Here is a 9,516-nt window from a genome sequence, read left to right on the forward strand (position 1 = left end):
TGGGCTGGGAATGTAGCTCAGTGGTGTAGTTCCCCTGGGTTCAAACCTTGGTACCCAAACTGAATACATGAATAATTTAATTAAGTAATTAATTAATAAAAATGAAAAAAGCTGAGGATGTAGCTCAGTGGTAAATCTCTCCTGGGTTCAATCCCAATGCAAAAAACAAAAAATAAAAATAAACAAATTCAGGGCCTAAATATTTTTAAAAAATGAACACCTGTACTCATAAAATTTCTGCAAAAGTCTAACTCTTCCTAGAATAGTAAAGGCTGGAGCTTGCAGATGAGAAACCCAAGGCCTAATGAACAGGCAAAATTGAATTTAACAGTGACTTCCTGGTGGAGGGACACTGAGAGCCACTCCCTCCAAACCCACCTTGCTCAAATGTGGCTCAATGAGTTTCAACATTGATTCCTACTCATCTATTAATTCCCTCCAATGGGAGACTGGACCAACCAGGACAAGTCCATCCTGGCACCGAGAGAGAATCAAGACCTAACCATTATGTGATGCATCCAGAGAAAAAATCTTCATCCCAAGGGGGAAACATAATGGTGCTCAAATCAAGAGGTAGGAACTGTGTCAAACCCTGATGAAGGGGAAGCAGGGTGCTGGGAAGGGAAAGTCCCTGGGCAGTCTTGCCTGATGGTAGGAACTATCACAAACCAGTCAGCCCCAACCTCAACTGTGCACAAAATCCACCCAAGCCCTCACCCCCCAAAGTGTAGGAGGACACTGTAGCCACCTGTTGTCCATGAACAGAGGTCACCCACATTATTGTGGAGCCAGTGATAATTGATTGAAAGCTGCCTTTGACACTCTGTCTCCCTTTGCCTTCTGGATGGGGGCTCTGATTCATCTTTCTTTGGGTGTCCTGCATTCCTGCCCTATTATGTCTGACTACACTTGTTTTTTGGAGAGCCACTGTCTGTTGTGACTTGGGTTGACTGTAATTTTGACCTGCCTTGTCCACCAAGTCAGGGGTAATAAGAGAAGCCAGGACTGTGGCATGAAGTCACTCTTTCAGCTGGTGACACACTGAGAAATTCCAGAGAAACTTAAAATTAAATCAGAGAGTAAATTTCAAATTTGTAGAGCATAAAAACCAGAGAAAGGTGTTGGATAGCCTTAATCCTATATAGCTGCACACACACATGAAGTTAAATGTGTTTCATTTGTGGTAAGTTATTATGTGAAACAGAAACCAAATATAACCTTAGCCAATTGTAAGTATCCAATTAAATGATTATGTGACGTGAGCAGGGATATTTCCCAACAAGATACCCCAAAGGACCATCATGGTTTAGATGCTGTGTCTCCCAACAGCTCATGTGACAATGTTTTTGGAGGAGAAATGATTGGTTTATAGCCTTAAACTAGCCAGTGAATTAACCCCTGGTGGGATTCACTGGGGGATAATGGGGGCAGGTGGGGTGTGGCTGGAGGAAGCTGATCTTTGGGGTATGAAACTGAGTGTAGAGTTTGTATCTGCAAGTGGCCATCTCTCTCTCTCTGCTTTCTGGTAATGTGAGCCTCTTCCCTCTGTCACACGCTTCTGCCATGATGTTCAGTCTCACCGTGGAGGTGCTGTCTCTGGATTGAGGCCGCTGAAACCAAGCCACCCAAATAAATTTTCCTCCTCTGTAGTTGTTGTGGTTGGGTCTTTTAGTCACAGCACCATAAAGACAGACCGAAGAAAGAAAAATGGATTCTCTAACTGCCACCCATCAAACCATTCCTTCTGCATGTTCCCTGGAAGTGCTCCCCTCACATGGCTCATCCAAGCATTCCATCTCTTTCTGTCTCTCCTTCCTCAATTTTAGAATTTTGTTGTACTCAGACTCTTGCAATTTTCCTTTGCTTGTGTTCTTCTCCCAGGCTAAAGGCCTTGGAAAGTGACTGGGGCCAAGGTTTTCTGGGAGATGTGCCCTGGGGAGGTCCCTGATTCTGAAGGAAGGCTCTCCACTTGGTGGCTGCCCTGAAGTCAAGGACACCTGCTGTCCAACCCTGTGTCTTTCTCTCCAACATCCCAAGTTGCCCACTGCTTCCACCCTCAGTGGCTTTCAGACTTTTCCAAGTCTGATGGGGCACGGTGGCCCATGCCTGTAATCACAGCAACTCAGGAGACTTGAGGAAGGGGGATGGCAAGTTTGAGACCAGCCTCAGCAAATTAGGGAGGACCTAAGCAATTTAGTGAGACCCTGTCTCCAAATAAAAACAAAAAAATAAAAAGGGCTGGGGATGTGGCTCAGTGGTGGGGCCAATGTGTTTCATCCCCAGTACAAAGAGAAGAAATCTTGCCCGAAGTCTAGAAGACTGATTCCACTCTCCTTGTGTGCTCTTCCTCCCTGAGTGTGCCCAGATTTGCTACAATGTAACTTGACACTTGTGTGAATGTTGGACACATGGTTTCCATTCTGCAGTCTTTGTGGATGACACTACTGTCTTCAAAAAGCTGTTTTCTCTCTGGAATTTTCAAAATATTTTTGAAAGTTTTTTTTTTTTTTTAAATAATTTTGATATGACCAAAGATACCTGTAGAAAGGTATTTTCTAGGAATGTTATTTTCTTAAGTTAGGGATTAAGTACTTTTCTGTTTGACAGTAGAAACAGGAGGGTCACATATGGACAAAATTGTGTCCATGGTGGGGAGTTGCATGGATGGAGGCATCCCTGACTCTCACATCTCCCTGACTCTGCCCTCCTGCATGAGCATTGGATTCAATGAACTCATCTAGAGGAAGAAAATCCCAATAGAATTAAGTGGGTGGAGATTGGGGAAGGTGATCACATACTGCTTTCTGATTGAATGCTCATCAATCAGATGGAGGTGGGGGCGTGGGCAGAGAGGTCCATAAAAGCTTCTGCAGAGCCAGAAGAGAAGCACAAGAGTCTTGTAGCCCAAGGAGACACATCCTGGCCTGCTGAAGCTCAGAGCACCCGCACACCTGGCCAGCCCCCCTAAGTCCCTCACTGGCCTAAGGACCAGCACATTTCCTCCTCACCTGTGCAGATTCAGGTACAATTTGGTTCCTGTCTTTTCTCATGAACCAACTTAGGACTTTGATTTTGCCTCTCAGTGTGGTTTTGCCTTTATGCTTAACATTAGGATTTCCATTTTGGTTTATGTCACTTTCAATTTTCTCTCTCTCTCTCTCTCTCTCTTTCTTTTTTTGGTACCCGGTATTGAACTCAGGAACACTCAACCACTGAGCTACATCCCCAGCCCTGTTTGGTATTTTATTTAGGGACAGAGTCTCACTGAGTTGCTTAGTGCCTGCTCTTGCTGAGGATGGCTTTGATCCCTTGATCCTCCTCTGTCAATCTCCGGAGTCCCTGGGATTAAATGTGCACGCTTGCATGCCCAACTTTTATTCATTTGATTAATTTTTGTTTTTTAAGGTTTATATGGACAATATAATTAATTAATTAATCAATTAATTTGGTGATATGGTGATTGAACCAAAGGCCTTGTACATGCGAGGTAAGCACTCTAATAACAGAGGCATATCCCCAGGTCACCATTATTAATTTTTATGTGCTGCTAAGGATCAAGCCCAGTTCCAGGCCCAGCCACTTTCTTCACCAAGGATATTGGATTCCTATTTCATTGTAATTGATTGGAATTCTATTTTCTAATGATGGAAATATGTATATTGTGTGCCTATAAATTATACTCTTTTGTTGGGTGTGGAGGCGCACACCTATAATCCTGACAACTCAAGAGGATGAGGAGGCAGGAGGACTAGAGTTCAAAGCCAGCCTCAGCAACACGAAGTGCTACACAAATCAGTAAGACTCTGTCTCCAACTAAAATACAAAATAGGGTTAGGGAAGTGGCTCAGTGGTGGAGTGTCCTAAACTCAGTTGTCTATATGTGCTCCCTAAAAGAGTATACTGTATGGCCCATGTGATTTTGTACTTTCATAATTTGTTTAAACGAATTAAACCAAAAGCTTCAAACTATCTCATCGAACAGTTCACAGACTCTGTTCTGATCTGTTTGTTCTCTTCAACTCCGCCTAAGGTGGCAGAATCTCACATGTGTAACAGATATCCAAGAGACTCTGTTGTAATTTCTAAGTGTTTTATAACATGGGCACATGCTTTATAATTGCTCATTATTTTTTTAAAATTAAAACTAACATCACCCATATGAGGGCAAGTCCATTCCCAGCCATGTAGCTGTTGAATCTAGGAGCCTACTGTTAAGGTCACATGACAGTCCAATTCCACTTTGAGAAAGACAAAATAATAATCAAAGGCTTTCCCCCATAAGGGTGAGGTATGCTTACAGACTCCCCAGTACCCTCTTCCCAGTGGCTGGCAATGGATGGGATAGTGGCCTTTTCCCTGGACCATTTTCCAGGATCCTTCTTCTTTCAGACTCCCCAGGATGAGCATCCAGTCCCCACCCATGCTGCTGGAGCTGGCAGGGAGCAGCCTGCTGAATGACAAGTCCAGGACCGTCCTGGATCTGGAGGACCTGCCCATAGAGCTCTTCCCACCACTCTTTGTGGAGGCCTTCAGCAGGGGACACACTGAGGTCCTGAAGAAAATGGTGCAGGCCTGGCCCTTCACCTGCCTGCCCCTGGGGGCCCTGATGAGGCAGCCACAGCCGGAGATGCTCCGAGTGGCACTGGATGGGCTGGACATGCTGCTTGCCCAGCAGGATCACCCCAGGTGAGGGGGACCCAGGTGGCCTGGATGGGAGCACCCTCTGTGCCAGGGAAGAGATGGGTATAGGCAGGGAGAGTGGGTGCTGAAGTGTGCTCCACAGGCTTCCTGTGCTGCCAGCAAGGAGGGGTGGAGAGGCCTTGGCCATGCTGAGCCCCATCTGAGAAAGGCTTCCAGATGTGGAGGTGCTTGTGGCAGCTGTGGTGACACATGAAGGAGGCTGTACCTGCCCCTGCCTCAGTCTGTATAAGTGGGGGCACCAGGCTGGATTGGAGGGAAGTGGGTGGAGAAAAGTGAGACAGAAGGAAGAGGTGGAGCAGGGAGCAGCAGCTGAGAGGGGAAGGAAGGGGCCTCAGGGCTGAGACTCTACTGTGGTCCCTGCAGGAGGTGGAAACTGCAGGTGCTGGATTTGTGGTGTGTTCCCCAGAACTTCTGGTGGATGTGGTCTGGAGCCATGGTCGATGCCCGCTCACCAGAGGACATTAAGAAGAATCAAACATTGAAACATGGTCCAGCAATGGCAGCTAAGCCACCCTTGAAGGTTTTCATAGACTTGAGCCTCAGACAAAGACCCCTGGATGAATTCCAGGCCCACTTGTTCCTGTGGGTCACATAGAGAAGGGACATGGTGCACCTGTGTTGCAAGAGGCTGAAGATCTTTGGGAAACCCACCCGCCACACCAGGAAAGTCCTGAGACTGCTGCAGCTGGACTCTGTCCAGAAGGTGGAAGTGCACTGCAACTGGGCACCCTCCACCTTGGTTGCTTGTGCTCCTTTCTTGGGCCAGATGAGGAACTGAGGACGCTGCAGGTCTCCCAGGTCCGCGTGCCTGCCCACACCTCCCCAGAGGAGCAGGAGCGGCTGCTCGCCAAGCTCACCTCGCAGTTCCTCAGGATGCACTGCCTGCGGAAGTTCTGTGTGGATGCTGTCCTCCTCCTCGAGGGCCACCTGGAGCAGGTGCTAGGGTAAGTAAGGGGGATGAGCTTTCTCTGCAGACCAGTATCAGTAAATATGAAAGGGCACCTACTGTGTGCCAGCCACTGACACTCTCATGGTGAACAAGACACTGGAAGGTACATAACCCATCCTTTTGTTCCTCTTGGATCCTGAAGCTAGATGGCATAACATGTGTCGGAGCAGAGTCCTAAACCTGGGTCCATGGTCTGGGAAGTGCCACCATGCTGGGAATCCAGTTGGGAGGGACAGGAGCTAGGGATGGGATTGATGTTCCCTTTGTGGGAGGCCAGTCCAGTGAAGGTGGTGGAAAGCAGGGTAGAGAAGAGGGCTTGGAAGGAGGGAAGCCCCACACTAACACCCGTCAACATGGAAACGCTGTGCTCCCCAGCTGGGAGCAGAGGACCTGCCTCTAATACCCACCTTGAGAAGGCTGTTCTGAGCTCCAGGTAGTGATCCTGGTGTGAGGGTGAGGAGCAGGTTTGGAAGTCTTACTGAGGATATAGGATGTGAGCCTCTCAGAGAGTTAACCCCAGTGGATTTTGTTACATCCTGCCTGAATTTGACCTTCGTACATGACTCCCCCTGACCTCCTGTGGCCAGACCTGTGATTTTCTGCTTGGAAGTGAGGAGGGGACACAGAGATGTGCACACATCTGGTCACAGGAGTGGTGGTGAAAGGCTCACCCTGACATGGGGTGATGTGAATGACCAGATTCTGCAAAAGGCAGCATCCTAAGTGTGGACCATTGTCAGATGACCAGGGTGACTTTGGGTTTGGGCCAATTTGTCTTTCCCCACCTTGACATTGCTCCTCAGAACTAACTGCCTTGTTTCTCCTTAGGCACCTGAAGACCCCCCTGAAGACCCTCTCAATAACCAAGTGCCCACTGTCAGATTCTGACTGGAATCATCTTTCTCAATGTCCAAACACCAGACAGCTCACACACCTGGAACTTACCGATTTCAGTCCAGAGCCCCTCAAAATTCTGCTGGAAAGCACTGTAGCCTCCCTGAAGAGCCTGGACTTGGAAGATTGCGGGATCACTGACTCCCAGCTCCAGGCCCTCCTGCCTGTCCTGAGCCGCTGCTCCCAGCTCAGGGTTTTGAGCTTCCATGGGAACCGCATCTCCATGTCAGCCTTAAGGGACCTGCTGCTCCACAATGCCAGGCTGAGCCAGTTGAGCGTAGAGCTGTATCCTGCCCCTCTGGAGAGCTATGATGCCCAGGGTGCCATCCACCCAGGGACATGTTCCCAACTCTGTGCTGAGCTCACAGCAATAGTGAGGGACTTTAGGCAGCCAAAGGTCCTTGTGTTCTGTACTGTCCCATGTCCTCAATGTGGTAGCATGTTCCTCTACAACCAGGGCCTTCTTCACTGTTCCTGTCCAATAGCTGCCTAGTTGGGTGTGTTTTAAAAGCATACTTCTAGGCAATTGGAGGTATAACCAGGATGTAGGGTTACTTTAGAGGGAACTCAGAGCCCACCATTTCAGACACTGCCTGAAGTGTGTATGGGAAAGGAAAGTGCAGCAGGGGGCTCCATTGGAAGGAAGCCCCACGAGGATAGGACCTTCAGGACATGTGTCTTCATAGAGACATACACAGGGACCTGGATTTCTAGAATGGGATTCAGGCTTGATGGGCACAGGAAGAAGCTATTGTGTTTCATGGCTGGTCCATAAATAGTCAGAAATGAAGGGAATCTCAGGGTTAGTCTTCTGACATCCTCTGTGATGGATTTACCTGGCTTTCTGATGAAACCTTGGGATTCTCCAGGTGCTGATGGAGAAAGACGGCCCTGGGTACTTGGTGAACAATGAGGTTCAGCCCCAGGAAGTCAAGGGATCAAACTGAAGTCTGGTCATGATGTGTGGCTACTCTGTGGCTTAACACATGCAGGTGCACACAAGTGGCCTGGAACATTCTACGTAGGCACTGAACATGAGCCAAGGCAAGAAAACCTCTTCTCAGGGGACCTCAGTGCCACCCAGACATTCAATGCTGCTCCTTCCTCATGGATCTTCATGTAGACCCAGAAACCTCAGGTCCCGGTCTCTGGATGCACTGGGCAAGGGCATCTGTGCATACGACAGGCCCCATTGTCCCACTCCCAGTGCCTGCACGAGGTGTCCATGTGGCACATTGATCAGAGCTGTGGGTCTCTTGCCTGTCATCCACCTACATAGTCTGTCCTCAGTTAAACTAGTGGTTCCCCTTGAAGGTATCCAAATTCCCTTTCATCAAAATAGTAGAATCATATAGGTAGATAACACTTGCAAATATTTCAAAATGAAACTGCATAAATTACAAGCTCTGGTGGTGGGGGTTGCACATAACTGACAGATCTTCCCCTAACACTTCCCTCTGCTGAGGACTGGGCTGATGGGGTTGTTCAGTGACCTTGGCTTTAGTTTCCCATTCAAGGATGAGAACGAGGTCCCCCCAGTCTTCATTTCAGGTGTTCTAAAGCTGCCTGTGGACGTGTTTTAATTATGGCTTGAATAACTCTCCACACACAGTGAACTGGAACCCACTTGGATGTGTAAGCAGACTGCAGCTCACTCTTGGAACAGGTAGCAGTGTCTGGGCCAGCACAGCTGGCCTCTCTGTCACCCACAGATTGATCTTTGTGCCTGGCTCCCTCTATGGCACTTCCTTTTCTCGGGCTCCAAGACTAGGTTGCACATGTGGGGCAGGTGGAAGGTTCTGAACAGCATTCATTCTGCTGGATTCTAGGTTCCAATAAAGCCAAAGCTCTGCATAATGAGATGTGTCATCATTTGTTCTTTTAAGAGTTATCATGACTAAAAAGGGACTTGAAGGTATTCTGGTGCCTCCAGACCCCTTGAACACTGGAAGGGTTGTGAGGGCTCTTTGTTTTCCCAGAGCCCTGGGGTTAAAGCACCCAGACTGCTCTTTGAGATCCTCATCTTTTGACTCTAGGTTCATTAGTGCTGTGAGAGAGCACACAACTGTAGGATGTCATGGTAAACAGGACCAGGTTTTTAAGGGTGGCCATGTCAGGCAGTGGGGACTGGGTTTCACTCCTTGGCTACTGAAAGATGCAGATCCTTTGCATCGAAAGACTCTACAGCCCCTTCTGGACACTGGCCAATTTCACCTCCACAATCTAGGAAACCAGAACCCATGCTTTTCTGGAGAAATGAGTGAACTTCATCAAAGGTAACTCAGGGATCTGGGGTCATCGGTCAGTGGTAGAGCACTTGCTAGCATGTGGAAGGGCCTGGGTTTCTTCCAAAGCATCACAGAAATATGTAAGCAAATAAATAAATCCAAAAATGATGTGACCACATGGGAAGGTTTAATTGGAATAGAGGTGTCTATCTGTTAGAAATATTTGAAAAGAAAGAACAAGAGCCCACATGAAAAAATGGAATGCATTCTTTAATTGGTCTGCACAGGTTTGTAAAATTGATGTCCTCAAAGATTCATTTCCAAAAACAACTGCAAAAGCCGGCTTGGTGGTGCTCAGCTGTAGTCCCAGCAGCCCAAGAGGCTGAGGCAGGAGGATGGTGAGTTCAAAGCCAGCCTCAGCAATTTAGTGAGGTTGTAAGCAAGTTTGTGAGCTCCTGTTTCAAATCTAACCTGGGGATGGGGCTCACTGGTGTGGCACCCTTGGGTTCACTGTCTGGTCTCACAAACAAGTATGAAAAGCCGGTTGCAGTGGCATATGCCTGGGATCCCAGCTACTCGAGAAGCTTTATGATTTTCTTCCTTCTCCCAATTTTACTAACTGGGGCCTGACCCATCCTTATTTTTTCCAGTCCCTTAGATGCAATATTGGGCCATTTATTTGAGATCTATTTTCCTAATGTTGGTATTTCTTGCTGCGAACGTCCCACTTAGAATTGCTTTTGT

General features: G+C 47.8%; 1 pseudogene; it reads left to right on the forward strand.

The window, feature by feature from the left end:
- The first annotated feature begins 4,399 nt into the window (after positions 1 to 4,399).
- On the forward strand, positions 4,400 to 7,037 carry LOC107133868 (annotated as a pseudogene).
- Positions 7,038 to 9,516: the final 2,479 nt, after the last annotated feature.

Source organism: Marmota marmota, unplaced genomic scaffold (assembly GCF_001458135.2).
Source record: "Marmota marmota marmota unplaced genomic scaffold, marMar, whole genome shotgun sequence".
NCBI classification, from domain to species: Eukaryota; Metazoa; Chordata; class Mammalia; order Rodentia; family Sciuridae; genus Marmota; species Marmota marmota.